Genomic DNA, 20,307 nt, shown 5'->3' on the forward strand with positions numbered 1-20,307 from the left:
TTTACGGATTTTATGTTATTAGTGTTGATTATGTGGTTAGTGTAGGGAATTTAGATAGGTTTATAGAATTTGTTAATTACTGTTGATGTTAATTTTAAAAATTAATTTTTTTTTCAGGTTTGGGGTTGACAATTGTCTTGCATCAGACGTAACCGAAAGAACAGACTTACTCCCCATTACAGAGAGATGTTCGGTGAGCCGGGTAGTCGTTTAGACCCGTCTTCTTCAGCTCCCGGTTCTTCTTCAGCTCCCGGTTCTTCGGGTCCGGAGACTGTCCCCAAGACTCAGTCTTCTCAGAGAGTCTCTCGGTCGCCTTCTTCTAATGCACCTCATGTGCCTCTTCTGATGCCTCCTCCTGTGCCTCCTCCGATGGCTCCTCCGATGCCCGCCAAGATTCATCCCGATTTGATGGTGCCTCCGAGTGCTCCTTACTCGCAGTACACTGTCGAAGACCTTCTCCGTCAGCCAGGCAGAGAAGGTTTACCAGTCATAGACCCCGACCGACCGGACGGAACTTTGTGGTATGTTACATTAATTTTTTTTTTAATTCTTTTTCAATTCTTTTATAACATTAATAAATAATTTATACTTTAAATTTGTTTTTTCAGGTTTGGGGTTGACAATTGTCTTGCATCAGACGTAACCGACACGATCAAATGTTACTTCTCCATGCCACATCCGAACTAGAGAAAGACGCCGATCTACGTCAGAAAGACGTGGTTCAAAATTTACGCTGTAAGTTACTTTTAATTAATTATATGTACTTTTATTTTTTCATGATTTATATATATATATATTTTTTAACTAATTATTAAAATAATTTTTTTTGCAGCAAAATATCATTGGTCCATAGGGGTCACGGAGAGGGTGAGGAAACAGTTTTACGCAAAGGCGAAAGTTCGCTTGTTGGACACGGTGACTGGATCGTGAAGGGATATGAGCGCGGAAAACCCGCTGAGCTCACCACAGATGTGTGGGATGGCCTCATCCGTTATTGGCGGGATCCTGAGTCCATCAGAATCACCCAGTCTTGCTCTGCCTCCCGTAACACGGTATATGAGCACGGCCACAAGCCGATGCTTCACTCTACGGGCCAAAACCTCCACGCCGGTGTCCGTTTGGAAATGGTAATTAAATATTTTGTTTAATTAAATTTTTAATATATATATATATATATATATATATTCTAACTTTCTTAAATGTTTTTAGGCCAAAGAGACGGGACAACTCCCGTCTCTTATGCAACTTTACGAGAGGACCCACAAGAATAAGGCGGGCCAATTTCTAGAAGGCAAGTCCGAGCAAATCTTCAACGAATTGGTTGCTCAGGTTGACGACCGCCAGACCCAGCTGACCCAGCAGTCCACGATGGATTACCCGTCACCTTATCCACACATGAAGTGGATAAGATTTACGAGGAGGTAAAATTTTTAAAATTTTAATTTTTTTATTATTCATTTAATTTAACTTTAAAATTTTACTAACAATATTTATTTTTTTTGTTTTTAAGGTGGTCCCTAAGAAAAACGGACGTACGTTTGGGATTGGTTCCGTCAACGATGTTCCGAGAACGACATCGTCTTATGCTCAGACACGGGAAGATGAAGTCACTGCGCTGCGTAGAGAGTCCGAGCAGCTGCGTAGAGAGTCCGCTCAGATGCGTAATGAGATGGACTCGACGCGATCTACGTTCACAGCTCGTATGGGTGGACTCGAGGGCTTCTTGGACGTTGTAGCGGCCACAAAACCGGAATGGGAGTCCTTGTTGAGGAACTTGCGACGAGAAAATCCCATTCCAGGCAAGTCATCATCCGACACACATCCCGAGGCGGATGTAGAGAGGAGGAGTGATGAATTCTACCGGGCGATGAACGACTCTTAGTTTTTTTTCGGTTGTTGAATTATAAATTCAAAACTTATTTATATATAAAATATTTTGGTATTGTTTTTTTTAAAAAAAATTAATTTAATTAATAAATTAAATAATTTTAATTATTTTTTAAATTATATTTTAAAATTTTGTAAAATAAAATACCGAAGTAAATTCGTAGCTAATTTACGACCTATTTGCGTTGAAAATTTACGAGGAAATGACGAGAAAAAGTAAACGAGTATTTTACGAGGAAATATTTTCGAGGATATTACGAGGAAAGATAAACGAGTACTTTACGAGGAAATACTTTCGTGGTTGTTACGTGTACTTTACGAGGAAAATCTTTCGAGATATTTACGTGTAGTTTACGAGGAACACCTTTAGAGATATTTACGAGGAAATCTAGCGACCTCCTTACGTGGGATATTTACGTGGTCTTTACGACGAAATGATTACTTCGTCTTTACGACGAAATATTTTCCTCGCTAATTTACAACGAATTGGCGAGGAAATATGTGTTACGACGAACGAGTAACGACGAAACGTGTTTCCTCACTAATTCCTCGTAAAACCTCTTTTACGACGAACTCACGAGGGAAACCTTCCTCGTAAAACTTATGTTTTCTTGTAGTGTTTAACTTAATACACATTTTTGAGGAATAGGTATAATACAAGTTTAATTTAGGGTCAATTTGCCAAATAACCAAATTAGAAAAAGAAATTAAGTGCAGGGCATTGATTTTGACATAATTAAGTCCATAATAATTATGTCAAGTTTTATCTGGTATTACTTTTTTTTGTTCAAGTTGCCTATAGAGAAAAAATTGATGACATCAACAATTTGACACTCCACAATTAATTATTACACGTAATACAACCAACACCACACTTTTGTTTAACACATAAATATACATCTAATTTTTCTATACCATATTACTGAAATATAATAGGATTCAAAATCCACTCACATCTAGTAAATACTAAACTTTACTCCAAACCTCAACTCCTTAATACTAAATCCTAAACTTTAAACATCACCTTTCTATCTAAATACTAAATCCTAAACCCAAATATAAACCTTAAACCCAATTATCAAAATCTGAAAATAGTATATAATATTATGTAATCTCTTATATACTAAAGCGCAAGTCGCATCACCAATCTAATGTTGACATGTGGAAAATCTATTTTTTTTTTAAATGAAAAATTCAGAAAACTAAAACACGTTATCAAAATATTGAAGTTTGAAAATAAGACAAATAACCAACCTTTTACGACCCAATCAGGTAAAATAATTTTGTATGAATTTTTCTTTGCATCTCCTATTTTTCTGGAGTCTAAATATAAACTAACACAAGTCATTTAACAATTCTCTGATTGGCATGTGTCATTTACCGTTTCTAAAAAAATTAACCTTTTGTTTTCACAATAATTAATTAAATACATTCAGAATTTTCAGCAATTGGGTAAACCTAAAAAACAAATAAAACAACCTCAAAATCCCTTGCATACTTTTTTGAAACTGCAAAATCTAAATCCCTGAATTTTCTTAGATCACCACGTCCAAAAGTGAAGATATCATCATAACTTCTATATCATGGCACGTTTCGAACTGTTTATTCTTATGTATATATAACTTTCAGTCAACTAATTTGTTTCTATTCGCTCTTTTTTTTTCCACAGTTTCATCTTCCTCCTCGAATTGTTTTTTTCTTTTGGGTTTTGAATGTAGCAAAAGAAAACAGATACATGTTTATATTTTTCCTAAAAAAAATCCAGATTCAATGTTATCTTCTTTTTTTTTGGTAATCGATTCAATGTTATCTTCTTCTTAACTTAATGCTCTCTTCTTCTTTTTTTGCATGATTCACAATAAAGATACCAATGGAGTTTTCTCCTGATTCAGAGCTTAGTTCTTCCAGAAAAATGGGAAATCAAAAGCATTGTCAAGGTAATAATAAGTATATATGACTATATTATATAACATATATTGGATGTAGATTACTTCTTTCTCTTTCTTTGACAAAAAGGATTTGACTATTTACAAATATGTGTTTCTTTCATTGGTTTATGCTTAAGAAGACCAAGGGACAACAGATTTAGATGTGTATACAGAGATTCCAAACACCAGACCTTAACTCGATTTGAAATACTAACGTGAGTATTTGACAATTTTTTCAGCTTACCAGAATTTGTTTTGGTGTTTTAAAGCTTCCTCTCCCAAAAATTAGGTTTATAATGGTTATAGAGAAAAATAAAACCTGGGCCATATTACCACTGAGGAACGTGAAAATAGTTTTTGGTGCTGCGGTGGGAACTACCGAACATGATTAAGGTCAATTGTTCAAGTAAGTTTATGGATAATGAAAGTTGTTATATTTTCCTTGGTACATATAATTTATGGCTTTTAGTAGAAGAAGTAAGTTTATAAAAGTGTGGATGATAAAGCTAATTAGTTTTGTAACATGTACATAGAAACAAAAAAACGGAACAAATGTCATGTGATTTAAATTTGTATATCACCAAGTTCTGAAATTAATCCCTTTTATTTTATTTTGACAAACAAATTTATTATATCCTTTATAAATACAAAGAAATTGCATATTTTTTGTTTTATAGTTTGTCACTATCTAAATAAAAATTTCACTATCTTTTATGAATTTGTTATGATATATTAATAAGAAGTTAAATTTCTTTTTCATAACCTATGGAAAGCTAAAACATAAATATATCTAAACTTATTTTCATTCAGAACTATTTATATTTATCTTCAGATTTAATACTCTAACTTAAATTTGACTCAAAATAGTGTTTTCGAATTTAGAATGTAATACTATTAAACACTATATGAAGACGAAGAAACAACAAGGTCGCACAAATAGAGTTAAGAAATGAGACCATGTGTAGAAATACTAAAGTAATTGTTTTACCACTTTTATTTCGGTTGTTTCATTGTTATTGTTTTTTCATATATTTATAGTCATTTGGCAAAAGAAAGACAACTTATGTTTCCGTTAAGAAACGTGAAGATGACATATTGGTGGTGCTGCTGGGACGCAATTGAGGTAATTGTTATGATTTTCTCGATATATTATCCATAATTTATGTTTTATGCAAATATAAATTAATACTCTTCGGTATCTCTTGACACCCAATAAAAGTGGTATGACAATATACGTGGAGTTAATATCTTTTTAACCCAAAGTGTGTTGTCAATACACGTTCAAAATATATGTTGAATTTATAAAAAAAATAAGATTGTTTCCCGTACGTAGTAGTACGGGATCAACACACTAGTATTAAACTAAATCCAAACCTAATTTTTGAATAGTATAGGACTCCAATCCAACACACAACTACTCAATGCTAAACTCAGACCTAACTTTTGAATACTAAACTCAAAAATACTATCACTAAACCCAAACCTAGACTCTCACCTTCCAAATACTAAACCTTAAACCCAAGTATAGACTCTAAACCCAAATAGAATGGAACAAAATACATAGTATAGTACAAATTGGTGAGCAAAATAGAACACTCTTTATTAATCGTCAAATGGAACATACATAATACGGTCACTAAACCAAAACCTCAACCCCCACCTTCCAAATACTAAACCCTATATCTTAATCGCTAAACCCTAAACCCAAGTATAAACTCTAAACCCAAATAGTATAGAACAAAATACATAGTATAGTACATATAGTTGTAAACTAGAAATTGATAAATAATGAATTTATCAAACAATCGATGGTACAATAATACAAGAACCGTAGCATACTATTTAGTTTAGTACTTGCGAATGGCACAAAAATATAAGAATCGTACTAGACTATAATTTTCTTTCACTACATATAGTATAGTAGGCGAGTTCATCTTCTTCACATCTTCCTCTTTTTGCAGACATGGTGATACAAGTAGGGGTGGGCGTTCGGGTATCCATTCTGGTTCGGGTCGGGTATTTTGGATTTTCGGGTATTTCGGTATAGAGGTGTAGAACCCGTTTGGGTATTTTTGAACTTCGGGTCGGGTTTGGGTATTTTTAGTTCGGATTCGGTTATTTTGGATCGGGTTCGGATATTTAGATTTTGAAAAAAAAAATTAATTTTTATTTTCTCAAATATCTTGTATTTAAGAATATAACTTTCACTTAACTAATTTTTTATTTTTAATAGATTAGATGGTTAATAGATTTGGACATACCATTTGGAAACTAAAAAGATTAATTTTGTTATTGTTTTTAAATTTTGGATGTAACTTTTTTGTTAATTCTTGAAATAAAAAGTTTGACATGCATTTTAAGTGAGTAACAAATCATTTTCTTCATCATTGTATGTTTATCATATGAACTTAAAGTATGTGTAGTATTAATATAAATATTTTATATAAAATGAGAGATGTAAACTAGAAATATAAGGTTAATTATACATATGTTCGGTTATCTTCGGATATTCATTCGGGTTTGGATATTATCCATTCGGGTTCGGATATCCAATATCTTCTAATTCAATACCCGTTCGGATATTTTTCTACTTCGGTTCGGATTTCGGTTCGGGTTTTTCGGATCGGGTTCGGGTGCGGCTTCGGATATCGGATAAAGTGCCCACCCCTAGATACACGCATTCACTGGTCCAGTGTAATTATTCTTCAACATACCATATCAATACAACATACTATAACAATTTAAATAACAACGAAAAAAATCAAGATCAACAACATTAAAGAAACTCAAAAAAAAAAATTGTGACGTCACCTCGTCGTTCTCTTCGGTGCCATCTTCTCCCCCAAACTCAATTCCACAAGCCCAGAATCCACGCTCGTTCTTCGTCTTGAGATGAAGTGGTTTGTGTTCGTATGTATGAAAAAGAAACAAAGATTGGAGGAGAAGAGGAAGAAGAAGAGAAAGAGATGTGCACCAATGATAACCACAATTTATTAAATCATTTATTTAATATTTCTTTTAATAAATAATTCTCAGCAAATTACACAGGTTGAGTTGAAGGGTAATATAACATTATTACATAAAATACATGTACTGTAGATGAAAGTTAGGGTTCTTAGTTATCTAATGAATTATAATTTGTTTCAAGGTTATACAGCCCAATTCCCCTTTAATTTAAGACAATATATTACTTTGTCACGAGGTATATTTTCAAATATTACTTTGTCACCAAATATATAATTTTAGTCCCAAAACCTTAGTAACATCATCTATTAGTGAACCTTTTAGCCCAAATCTTTTTATAAAAATGGCCGGTCCATCAAAAAATAATATAATTACTAAAAGATAAAAAAAATAATTGTATATGTGCCAAAAATATAAAATTCATTGTAAATATAAAATTTTATTTTTTCAATACTATATATTTTAAATATTTATTATATAAACTCATCATGCACAGGGCTCATGTCTCATCCTAGTAACTAGTAATCCATGATTCATGTTTGTCAGAAAACGATTTAAAAACTGGCAAACTACATCGCAATGGAAGATGCTTCTATTCTTCGGTTTTGTGTATCAAAAAGAACAAATATATGATGGTAATGATAGAGAGTAATGGAAAGGATGTACAGTATTGTAGTGTTGAAAATGAAGATTGCTTTGGTGGCACAGTTGAGTTGGGTTGTAATGATCGAGATTGTCTTTGTGGGAACAATGTTAGGAGAAATAATTCAGGTGATATCGTTCATGGTATTGGTTGGAATATAGTATGATAGCCGATTGTAATGTTTGGACTTGGCATGTATATTTTGGTTTGAGGAAAATAGAAGATCGTGAGCCTTCTTTGTCATTTCAATCCTTTTTATATTAATTGAGAAACATTACAACATTGTTTTGTAGGCACGTATCACCATGAGAATGAAATTCAGATTTCTTATAGAAATCGGTTGGTCCATCTTAACTTATATTATACTTTTTATTAAACTAACTATTAAATTGATAAATAGTGTACAAAAGAATATTCTCGCACTTTCCTTAAATAAAAGCTATGGAATTGCCTAATATGATTAAAGTATATATGACAATTAATGATTATGAATGATAAATATTTGATAATAATTTTTGTATCTTAGATTTTTTTTGTTTAATTTTATATTATTAAAAGATATTAAACAACCACTTTAACCATATAATTAAAAATACATTTTTTTCTTATATGTTATATTTTAAATTTTTAAAACGATTATAAATTATTAAAAACGTTAAATGTCTCACACTAAAATTTTGTGGTCATTGGTTTAATTTTTTTGGTAATAACAAGATACAAATGATCATAAATCATATGATATGAAGTCTCATTTACTAGACATTCATATTATATATTAGTAGAGTTTAAAATTAAACTATATAACATAGAAAAATACTTGAATATGATAATTTCTAAATTTGTATTGAAAAAGTATTGAAACCTTAATATTTTAAATTTGAAATTTGCATTAAAAAAAGCGCACATTAGAAATTGTGTGTTTATCGTATGAGTATGAATTCTCAATAATAAATATTTATATTAAAATATACTATGTATATATGTCCATGTCATTGAGATTTAGTTATATACCATATAAAATAAATAAAATGATTGTTTTGATTTATGTACCAAAAAATAATCGTAAATAAAAAGATGTATTGTTTTGATTTATGTCTTTATTCTAATTTAATTATATACATAATACGTAAATAAATACAAATATATAATAATAGATTAAAATTAGTTTTATATATAACATTCATTCCGCGTAATTGCGCGGGTCTTAAGCTAGTGACGAATTAAAAGATCATTTTTTTTCAACTGTGCTTTCACTTTGGGTTTACTTTCGATGTGGGACCTCAAATCAGGGCCGGCTCAGTGGGGGAACAAGCGGTGTGATCGCCCCGGGCCCAAGCCCGTGTCCCTCCGTATCTATATTATTATTTGCGAAGTAAATTTTATCAACAGAGCTCTCACGTTAAAAGTTAGAGCGGTTAATATCTATATTACTCTTAATGAATTTATATATAAGTAACTATATAATCAAAACGAATTTTTATTTATAATATTAATTTTTATCTTAAAACATATTTTTCAGTTATAAATTTAAAATAAGATATAAAACTTTCATGTTAAAAGTTAGAGCGGTTAATATTTATATTACCCTTAATGAATTTATATATAATTAACTATATAATCAAAACGAATTTTTATTTATAATATTAATTTTTATCTTAAAACATATTTTTCAGTTATAAAATTTAAAATAAGATATAAAACTATTTAAAATAATTAAGCGGTTAAAGTCATTGTTACCCTTAATGATTTTTATATATAATTAATTATATAATTAAAAACGAATTTTTATTAATAATATTAATTTTTTTAAAATAAGATAATTCTTATATATTGTGTTGTTATCTTAAAATTTATTTTTTCAATTATAAAAGTTAAAAAATAACAAATAAACAATCTATAATTAAATATTAATCAACTAAATTTGTATAAATATATTTACTAAAATATTTTTTATATGTGAATGTTTTCTTTTAAAATTTCAGCACAATAATAAACATATATATTTTATTTAAATTTACGTCATATATATATATATATATATAATTTGATATTTGATTTAATGTTTTTGAAAACATAAATAATAAGTTATCATGCCGATTTTTGAATTAATAAAATATAAACTAATATATATTTGTAAAACGATTAAGCCCGCATGTGCAGGCAAAACATCTAGTAATAATAATAATTTAGGGGTCCAATTTTTTATAAATTTATATTTTTATTTATAAAAAAATTATAAATATAATAAATAAAATTGAAAAGGGTCCAAAATTATTTGATATGTATATAATTTTATTTTCATCACAAATTTATACAAAATATTACATATTAAATTATAAATATATTTTAAACATTATCTGTATATAAATTTTAGAGGATAAAATTTTTTTTTTGTCCTAAGACCCCTAAGAATATTGAACCGGCCCTGCCTCAAATGTTTCTAACTTTTGAACTTGATTATTGATTACATGCAAAATCGCCAGACTCGTAGATCTTGAGCTTCTAAGCTTCTCTTGTTATTTTGACAATGTCTGGTATACATGCTTTGGACTGAGAGAAATAAAAGGATGCATTGTCAAACTCGATCTTTAACTCAATTTTTGCACACCTACAAACGCACATTGCAGCTTTGCGAGTCACAAACCCTAAACTAACCTTTGGTCTCTACTCAATTTGACACTCCATCGATCAATGAAGCATATAATGGGTCATTATCAGAAAGCACTCGTCCTCTTGGGTTGATTGACGTTACAGTGGTCTAAATATCGTCTTTGTATGTAACCCGAGGGTAACTGATGTAGCAAACCTCTAAATTAAATTCTAGGTATTATTAATATGTTAAAAATAATTATATTATTGAACTATTATGAATAAATTGACATACCTGAGCAGCTTGCGAAACAAGAATAAAAGGATCATAATATTAAAGTTTCCTTCGCAAATGAACTGATGTAACACCAAATGCGTCAGTTTTCACCCCTCGATCTGGAGTGTTGTCATACCAATCACAATAGAATACAGTACACCCCAATCCAACCATACCAGGATACTGAATTTCCAAATTTTATTTTATGTTGCCGTAGTACACATCGTCACCGGATGAAGACCAAACACCAGCGTCATAAATTGTCCTAGAATGACCTTTTTTGTGAATGCATATCCCAAGTACAATATTTTAGATATGATTTGACCACATAGTTTGGTCTCCGCACAAATTTGCATATCAAATCATCGAACCTTCACCTCTGGCCAAACCTTCAGTCACCTATAAATAAAAAACATGTTAGTGCGTTTACCTGTGATAAGTTATTTAATTAAATATATATAACTAATTTTTTTGTACACACTCACGTAATTAAGAAGCCATCCGACAAATTTTTATGTCCGAGTTGTTCAAGCACCTCTTATGTGGCGTGTCTGTAAGTCAACTGCAGCTCTGCCATATAAATACTATACAAAAATGATGTTATAAATCTGAAATAAAACTTATTGAATAATCTGACCATTTGAATGAAATAAAAATATTTACCTTCACAGTTGGTGAGCAAATATGTTTGCAAATGAGCGTGCTCCCTCTCAGCGTGCAAATAAAAAACTATGTTTGTTTAAGTTTTTTAAAATTATAGCATATGTATAAAAATGTATATGTTTTTACTTACAAAATTATTTGAATTATATATATTTGGTAATAAAATTTACATATCAAATAAAATGAAAAAGGGAAGAAAAAAGGACATTTTTAAAAAAAAAAATGTATGTGATCAATGATTATGATTGTACAAGGGTAAAATGTGTTATATTAAAAATATGCAGAATAATTATGATTGTGTAAATTTAGTTGTATTGTTACTTAGTTGATTATCATTTTTTTGTTGGTCGACGATTATGATTGTGTATAGGGTAAAATGTGTTATATTAAGTAAAAATATGCAGAATAATTGTGATTGTGTAACTTTAGTTGTATTGGTTTTAGTTGATTATCATTTTTTGTTGGTTGACGATTATGAATTTATGATTGTCTTTAAAGGTAAGATTTAAAAAATTGTTATAGGATTATGACATTTTTGGAGTAAGAAAGTGTAAAAAATTTTCTTATATTATAATGGATATATATAGAAGATGAACATGATTAATGCAACAAATGAAGAATAATTTATGGGGTCAAAAAAAAAAATGAAGAATAAATTGAAATCCCATATCTAGAAAGTAGAAACTGAGGTGGCTGGTGATGATAATGTTGGTTTTTAAGAATTTTTATTTTGACACAAGCAAATCAAGAATGAAGAAACTCATACTAACTTCAAAATGCGTAGTTACCAAACATGATTAGTCAAGACCAGCTCTTGGATGTCTTCGACGGGCTCTAACGGTCATTAGACGCTAGTCGAATCTCTCTCGAAGGCTTCTGGATACCAGAGTTAAAAAAAAAAAATCAGTAATTTTTTAGCAAAAAAAAAAAAAAACTTCAAAGTGCGTTAATGGAACATTTATGATCTAAATACAGTATATGAATTCTGAGAAATAGTACCATGTAATATTTTATTTTGTATTTTCAAAATTATTATAATTTTATATGAAAATTATAATTAATCAATAACAAATAGTTATCATTTATTAAATTTATAAAATAAAATTTATAATTAAAATAAATGAAAGAAGAAAACATTATTATTATTATTCATCAAAAATTTCATTTATTGGCTAAAAATAATCTACATAATCACATACTTGTGGTGAGTGGTTAGTAGGTGTTTCCGTTGTCCGCAAGGTCGAGAGTTCAATTCCGCTGTTGTTCGTTGATTTGTGGTGTGATTATTTTGAGGGGCCTTTGGGTCAAATACGGAAAATTTTTGGTCCAAGCAACGTGTGGCCAGTGGTGGATTAAAATGGTGTGATCACCAGCTCTTGGATGTTTTCGGCGGGTTCTAACGGTCATTAGACGCTAGTCGAATCTCTCTCGAAGGCATCTGGATACCAGGGTTAAAAAAAAAAAATCAGTTCGAAAATCCTGCTGTGCTAAGACAATGGCGGATCTATTATTTGATGTCATCGTAAAACTGAAACAGTACAAGTTAAATTTCCGACTCCACATGGATGTCTGAAGTAGATTATAGATGCACAATATTGTGGTCGAAAATAATAAAAATAAAATATGTTATAAAATAGATGCTGTGAAAGCTTATTATTACTAATGACCAGAGGTCTATATTTATACAAGTACTATACCGTCTTATTTAGACCGTCATAAGAGAAAAGAAAATCATATTCCTAATAGGAATAGGAAATAGTACTTATCCTAAATACATATGGAAAAAGATAAACATCAAATATAGATAAATGTAAACTCTCATTCGCCTAAGTCATTAGCGAATGGGCCGGATGGATAGCTGATGGGCCGGACGGTTTGGACCTTATATCGGTCGATCACCACTTGGTTTATAACACTCCCCCTTGATCGACACATCCGGTTCAGAGCTTGTAACATGCTTAATGTTGCCTCATTAAAACATTTCCAGGAAAACCCAGTGGGACAAAACCATAGATAAGGAAAAAGAGTACAACACATGAACTTCCCCTGACTTGTACCCCCGTGTATGTTCTTCAAGTTGGCGCATGGACAATTTGATAGTTTAGCTTCATGGGCGCCAAGTCTTGAACTGGTCCTTTAATTGGCACGTCCCAAACTGATAGATAAATTTCATGGATGTGTGGTTGGTGTAGACATGGTGAAGAAGTCGGTTGACATATCATATGACTGAACTTGTAGTCCTTTGAGCTTCTTGAACGTTGATGTAGGAATAGCTCTTGCCGAATTGTAACTTAAGTTATCTTGTAACTCTCATATTTTCTGGAACTTCATTAAGACATGGTCAAGACGTGCATCTTTGCAGCTGACCACTCTATGTCCTGGTCGGACGGATGGCACTCGACCAGTACTCGGATGGACCTCTAATCTGCGATCAAACTTTACTCGCAAGTCCTCTCATGTCCCACGGATCCTCTAGTCACATGGCTTTGCCATACCGTGGACACTTTAATATGAATTGAGTCATCGACCCAAACACATACGAATCACTTGGCTTCTCACGGACATGCCTTCGTCCATTCAGACATACATCACCCGTATGTGCTAATGGCTTATCCATTATAGCCGATCTTTCTTCATTGGTCGATCCATGTTGAGTTATAGACCTTGTCTATACTCGTCCATACCCCATGAGTGTCTAAGGTCATATCATTAATAATCATTGCTGCAATGAGTTTTATAATCTCATCAAACTATGGATCTGTAGTCAAATACACTCAAGGACCTTTATACATGGTTATCGATCTTTCTTGCCTTCAGCAATGTCATATCCATTTGACCTCGACCAGACATACTTCTGGTCACTCTTTTGGACCATTATGGTTTCCTTTTATCCACTGATATAAACATAATGGATTGTGCTTACATTGCAGTCCCATACTATAATCTTATTACTTGAAAAACATCGCAGTCCACACTTTCTTTGATGGCATCTCATGACCTACTTGCAGTGCTGATTTATTATAAACACAAGGGATTTCTTTTATAAGAATATATGGACTGATTTGGATTGTTCTTTATCGAACTCCTTCACTAAGTTTTACTTAGTCTTATCATATTCAATGCAGCTGCTTTTGCTTCAGTCCATGAACAGCTTAGGAACAATGCTGAGAACTTCTTTTCTCATCTTTCTGGTACCTTTATTTTCTTTATCCAGTGATCAATATACTGCTTACTACATCACTATTTCTTTTGTTTCCAAACTTCATCAATTTTGAGTTTGTGTAGTAGCATCCACCACATAGGAGCATATTTCCTTATAATCTGTTCTTTTGGTCTCTATGAGTATCTTTGTGTAACAAGCCATTCTTTGAATGCTGTAAGTAGTAATGTGAACGACCTCTTGACTACTTGGTCACGTTCCACATCTCACGATTTTCTTTCCCTCACAAAACTCATTTATCCACTGGTCTATATCATCAGACGGCGTTTCTATATATTTGGCCAATACGCTCATCTCTTCTTTAAACTCTTTAAACCTCACGTTTTCTTTTAATCTGATCTTTATTCTTTATGAGTACTCTTACGTGGGTTCATGATCCTCGCTTTATATCTTTAAACTCAAGTGCTACTTTCTTTTATGAGCTCTCTTATATGTAAATACATCATTGGTGTTAACACTCTTATGTAGTTCCATAGTGTTCCAGACATGATCTAATAGATTTGAGATCTTATTATCCAGGACCTTTACTACCTTGCAGTTTGGCGTCCCAAACTACATGGTTTGGTACCTTAGATGTTTAGCTGGCCAGCCATATCTCTCTATCTGGACTGGTTTCCTTTGAACTCGTATTTGTATCATTCTATGCACCTTTCATTTCTTTCCGAGGTTTCTTATCTTTTGGAACTTATTGGTCTATCTTGTATAGACACTGTAGCAACTTGATTGTGTCTCTTAGGACATCAAATTCGTGGTGCTAAGCTGGTATGACTTAGTCATTCTTTTCTTTTCGGGTCAATGTGTATGGCATCTAGTTCTGCTAGCTTTTGTATCATTTGATCACATTCTTTGGACGTCTTAAATCATATTTTCTAGTTCGAGGATCTTGCCAAGACAATGATGGTAAATACCATTCTATTTCTCTTATTCTCTTTTACAAGCTTATTTCTTTCTCCCCCTGATGTTGGATAGTCGGATTCATCAGTCATGCGATCCGTGTACCTGGCCATAATTTGATCACCCATATTTGGCACAAGGTCTCTTAAAAAAACGTGGGAAAAACACTACAAGAAAACGTCTCCATAACAACGAAGATTTACGACGAAAATATTTCCTCGTAAATTTACATGGTGTTTACAACGCAGTTACGAGGAGACCAAATTTCATCGTAAACTCCATGTAAATTTACGAGGAAATATTTTCGTCGTAAAGTCCATGTAAGTTTACGACGAAAGTACGTGGAATGAGAAATACGTCGTAATCGTTACATCGACATTACAACGAAACATGTTACCGTTATATTTAGGTGAAAACGTGTATTCAATGTGCTTTAACTTACCTAATTTCGTCGTAAAGTCGTTGTAAATATTATGTTAAAACCATGTAAAATCCATGTAAAACATTCCTTGTAAAATCGTTGTTATATTTCAACTACCCAACTCGAAAATTTCTCTATATATATGTCATTTCCCACAACTCTCTTCCTCACAACACACAAACGAAAAAAAAATCAGAAAAAAAAATTTCAAAAAAAAATCTTAGAAAAAAATGGTCGGTGGCGGTAGTATTTACGAGTTACGGAGTTGGATGTATTTGCACAAAGATTCCGACGGGAGGGTGACGAACGCATTTCTGAGCGGGCTAGAGACATTCATGCACTAGGCGGGCTGTACACCGATCACGCAGGAAAGCGGTAAGATGTTTTGTCCCTGTCGGAAATGCAAGAATTCAAAATTTGCACGTAGTGAAACTGTATGGAAGCATTTAGTAAACATAGGATTTACACCACTGTACTACATTTGGTATCAACATGGAGAGGGTTATGGGGGAAATGAAGCTAGTAGTAGTAATAATAATTTTGAGGATGCTCATCATAGTGAAGAACCGAATCATTTGCATAATGAATATAATTATCATCAGGAGGAGCAGATGGTAGATCATGATAGGGTTCAAGATATGATTAGTGATGCATTTCTAGAAACAACTACAACAATAGCTGATGGAACTGGAAATGTAGAAAAACCTAATTTGGATGCAAAAAGGTTTTATGAAATGCTAGATGCTGCAAATCAACCAATCTACACTGGTTGTAGAGAATGTCTCTCTAAATTGTCTCTAGCAGCTAGGATGATGAATATTAAAACGGATCATAATTTACCTGTGAATTGCATGTATGCATAGGCGGAGTTGTTTAAAGAGTATTTGCCATAAGACAACGTGTCTGCTGAATCTTATTATGAGATTCAGAATTTGGTTTATAGTCTTGGGTTGCCTTCGGAGATGATTGATGTTTGCATCGACAACTGCATGATCTACTGGAAAGAAGATGACAAGTTAGAAGAGTGTCGATTCTGCAAAAAACCACGATTCAAACCGCAAGGCCGTGGGAGGAATAGGGTACCGTACCAAAAGATGTGGTACCTACCAATTACAGACAGATTTATATCAATCTGAGAGGACTGCTGCGTCGATGAGGTGGCATGAGGAACATGTCCAGAGAGATGGTGAGGTTGCACATCCATCAGACGAAAGAGCGTGGAAACATTTCAACAAGGTACACGCAGATTTTGCTACAAATATTCGGAATGTCTATCTTGGGTTATGCACCGATGGATTTAGTCCATTTGGAATGTCTGGTAGACAATATTCTTTGTGGCCAGTCATTCTTACGCCGTACAATTTACCGCCGGATATGTGCATGGAACAAGAATTTCTATTTTTGACCATATTAATCCCTGGGCCGATGCATCCAAAACGGTCTCTTGAAGTTTTTCTTCAACCGTTGATAGAAGAGCTAAAGCAATTGTGGTCAGAAGGGGTGAGGACGTACGATTGTTCCTTGAAAAACAATTTTACGATGCGAGCAGTGCTGCTGTGGACGATAAGTGATTTCCCTGCTTATGGGATGTTGTCTGGCTGGACAACACATGGAAGATTATCTTGTCCATATTGTCTTGGATCGACGGATGCTTTTCAACTGAAGAATGGTAGGAAGAGTTGTTGGCTTGATTGTCATCGTCGCTTTCTTCCACTTGCCCATCCGTACAGAAGAAATAAGACATTGTTTCGGCACAAAAAAGTTGTCAGAGACAGTCCTCCTCCATATCTCACCGGCCAGCAGATCGAAGCAGACATTGATTATTACGGAGCTCAGGAAAAAGTTAAGGTTGGAGGAAATTGGCATGTTCCTGGAAATATGCCTGATGGGTATGGTGTCTCTCACAATTGGCATAAGAAGAGTATATTTTGGGAGCTACCCTATTGGAAGGATCTTCTCGTACGCCACAATCTGGATGTCTTGCATATTAAGAAGAACTTTTTTGAGAACATCATGAATACATTACTTAACGTCCCCGGGAAGACAAAAGATAACAAAAAATCAAGGATGGACTTACCTGATATTTTCTCAAGAAGTGAGTTACATATCAAGAGCAATGGAAACGTTCCTGTTCCCATCTTCTGGTTGTCATCAGAAGCCAAAACAACCTTGTTTGACTGGGTTGCATCAGAAGTTAAGTTTCCTGATGGTTATGTTTCAAATCTGTCAAGATGTGTTGAACGAGGTCAAAAGTTCTCCGGAATGAAGAGTCATGATTGTCATGTGTTTATGCAACGACTACTTCCATTTGCTTTTGCCGAGCTCCTTCCAGCAAATGTCCATGAAGCACTTGCAGGTAATTATAATTTTATAATATATATACATATGTTATGAAATGTTATTAATTTGATTACTTTTGCAATATACAACCATCAGACCATTTTTCAGAGATCTTAGCACACGTACGTTCAAGGAAGAAGTCATCGAACAACTTCATCAGAACATTCCGATCATATTGTGCAACCTGGAGAAGATATTTCCTCCTTCATTTTTGACGTCATGGAGCATCTAGTTGTCCACCTACCGTATGAAGCATTGCTTCGTGGACCTGTTCACAACGGATAGATGTATCCGTATGATCGACAGATGAAACATTTGAAGGGGAAAGCAAGAAATCTTGCAAAGGTGGAAGGTTCAATAGTTGCGGGGAGTTTGACAGCCGAAACATCTAACTTCACATCATACTACTTTGCTCAACTTTGTTCGTACGAGAAAAAGAGTTCCTAGAAGATATGATGATGGTGGAGTACCGACATCATATCCAATTGATGGTGTTCCTGACATTTTCTGCGAAATTGCACGGTTTGGTGGTAAAACAAAAAGAAGTATGGTGGTCATGTGAAGAGGATAAACATAGTGCCCACACTTATATTCTGCTCAACTGCGAGGATGCAGTGACCCGTTACTTTGAAAGGTAAATATTTTTGTGAATGTTAATTATATGAATTGAAGTTAATTATGTATGACTTGATTATTTGTTTAATTTGCAGCATGTTTGTATCTCAAGTTGAAGAAGCAATACCAGGAATATCTGCAACTGATGTGGACACACGTAAAGATAAGCACTTTGTCAAGTGATTAAAATCACAGGTACGTAATATATCTCATACATTGATTAATTAAGTAAGTGTTTTGATACTCTAATATTAATTAAGAATATCTGCTTTTTGCAGGTTGATTATGATGATCCTTATTATCCCGTATGGTTTCACGAATTGGTTCAAGGTCCAGTTGCAAAGGTCACCACATCACCTATGTATTTCACACGAGGATTTACCTTTCACACATACGAGTATGGGAGACATCGGGCAACGAGTAACTACGAAATATGTGTGAAAGGTGAAATAGACTTTTACGGGATCTTGCACGAGATTATTGAATGGGGAATTTCTGGGGTTATTGAAGCTAAAATGCGTCCTCTTCAAATGTGAATGGTTCGATCCTGTTGTGAACCGAGGGATTCGGTATAACAAATTTGGTGTTGTGGATGTCAATTTTGGGAGAAGATACAACAAATTTGAGCCTTTCATTTTAGCTTCACAATCCGAGCAAGTAAGCTTCCTTCCTTATCCTCGGCTTCGAACTTCCGGGATAAAATGGTTAGCTGCTATCAAAATTACACCTCGTGGACGCATTGTCTCTGGAGAAGAACCGCCCTTGCAAGAAGAAGACGCTATCAATGAAGTTGAGGTACCAGAACAACCAACTGATGAAATCCTTTTGATCGACTCGCAAAACTTTCAATATGAAGATATTCCCGAAGATGTGACAAATGAAGCACGTGAAGACGAGTTCGAGAGAAGCGATGATGATGATTGTACTGATAGTGATGAGAACGAAAACGAATTAGAGTGATGTAATATTGATGAGAACGAAAACGATTTAGAGTGATGTAATATATGTAAAAAATGTTGTATTTCTCTATTGTAACGTATGTTTATAGAAATATTGTTTTTAACCATCTTAATGTATGTGTAACAAATGTTGTTTTATATAATATGTATTTCTTTAGTTTTTTAAAATTTATTTGGAGTTTTAGGGTTTTAGAGTTTAAGTTGGAGAAAGAGCAAGAAGTAGTAGAGAAGAAGCTATGATGTTAGATGATATGTGACTTTGGGGTTTAGGGATTTCATTCTCGGTGTTTAGGGTTAAGCGTTGTAAAATCGTTGTAAAAATAACACGGGCATGGTAACTTCGTCGTAAATGGTTAAATCGATTCCACGTAATTTCATCGTAAATGGAAAAAGACGGGTCTGGTAACTTCGTCGTAAACGAAAAAGCCTGGTAAATCGATTCGACGTATTTTCGTCGTAAATAGAAAAAGACGGGCCTGGTAACTTCGTCGTAAACGGAAAAGCCTGGTAAATCGATTCGACGTAATGTCGTCGTAAACAGACGCGGGCCTGGTAACTTCGTCGTAAATGGAAAAACGCGGGCCTGGTAACTTCGTCGTAATATTACGTCGCGTTTACGATGAAACGTTTTCTATATATTGAGACGCCGAGAGCGAGGCTGCCTCGTTCATTCCTCCCAAACTCCTTTGCTCTCCCTCTAAGGTACACTCCCTTTCCTCTTCTATTTTTTTTTTAAAGTTAGTTTAGGTGATTAATTAGTTAGGTAATTAGTTTAGGTGATTAGTTAGGTAATTAGTTTAGGTGATTAGTTAGGTGACGGAATACTATAGTTTAGGTGATTAGTTAGGTAACGGAATAATTTTTTAATTATGTCGTAATTGATTAAATTTATTTTAATTTTTTTAGA

The 20,307-nt window shown here is 33.3% G+C and overlaps 1 long non-coding RNA gene across 1 annotated transcript; it reads left to right on the top strand.

Moving 5' to 3' along the window:
• Nucleotides 1-2,473: 2,473 nt before the first annotated feature.
• LOC111201991 lies at nucleotides 2,474-5,748 on the top strand. The gene is made up of 4 exons (XR_002654922.2): nucleotides 2,474-3,824; nucleotides 3,956-4,030; nucleotides 4,105-4,221; nucleotides 4,854-5,748. It is a non-coding gene; the product is annotated as an uncharacterized LOC111201991 (long non-coding RNA).
• The last annotated feature ends 14,559 nt before the right edge of the window (nucleotides 5,749-20,307 follow it).

This window comes from Brassica napus, chromosome C1, assembly GCF_020379485.1.
Source record: "Brassica napus cultivar Da-Ae chromosome C1, Da-Ae, whole genome shotgun sequence".
NCBI lineage: Eukaryota > Viridiplantae > Streptophyta > Magnoliopsida > Brassicales > Brassicaceae > Brassica > Brassica napus.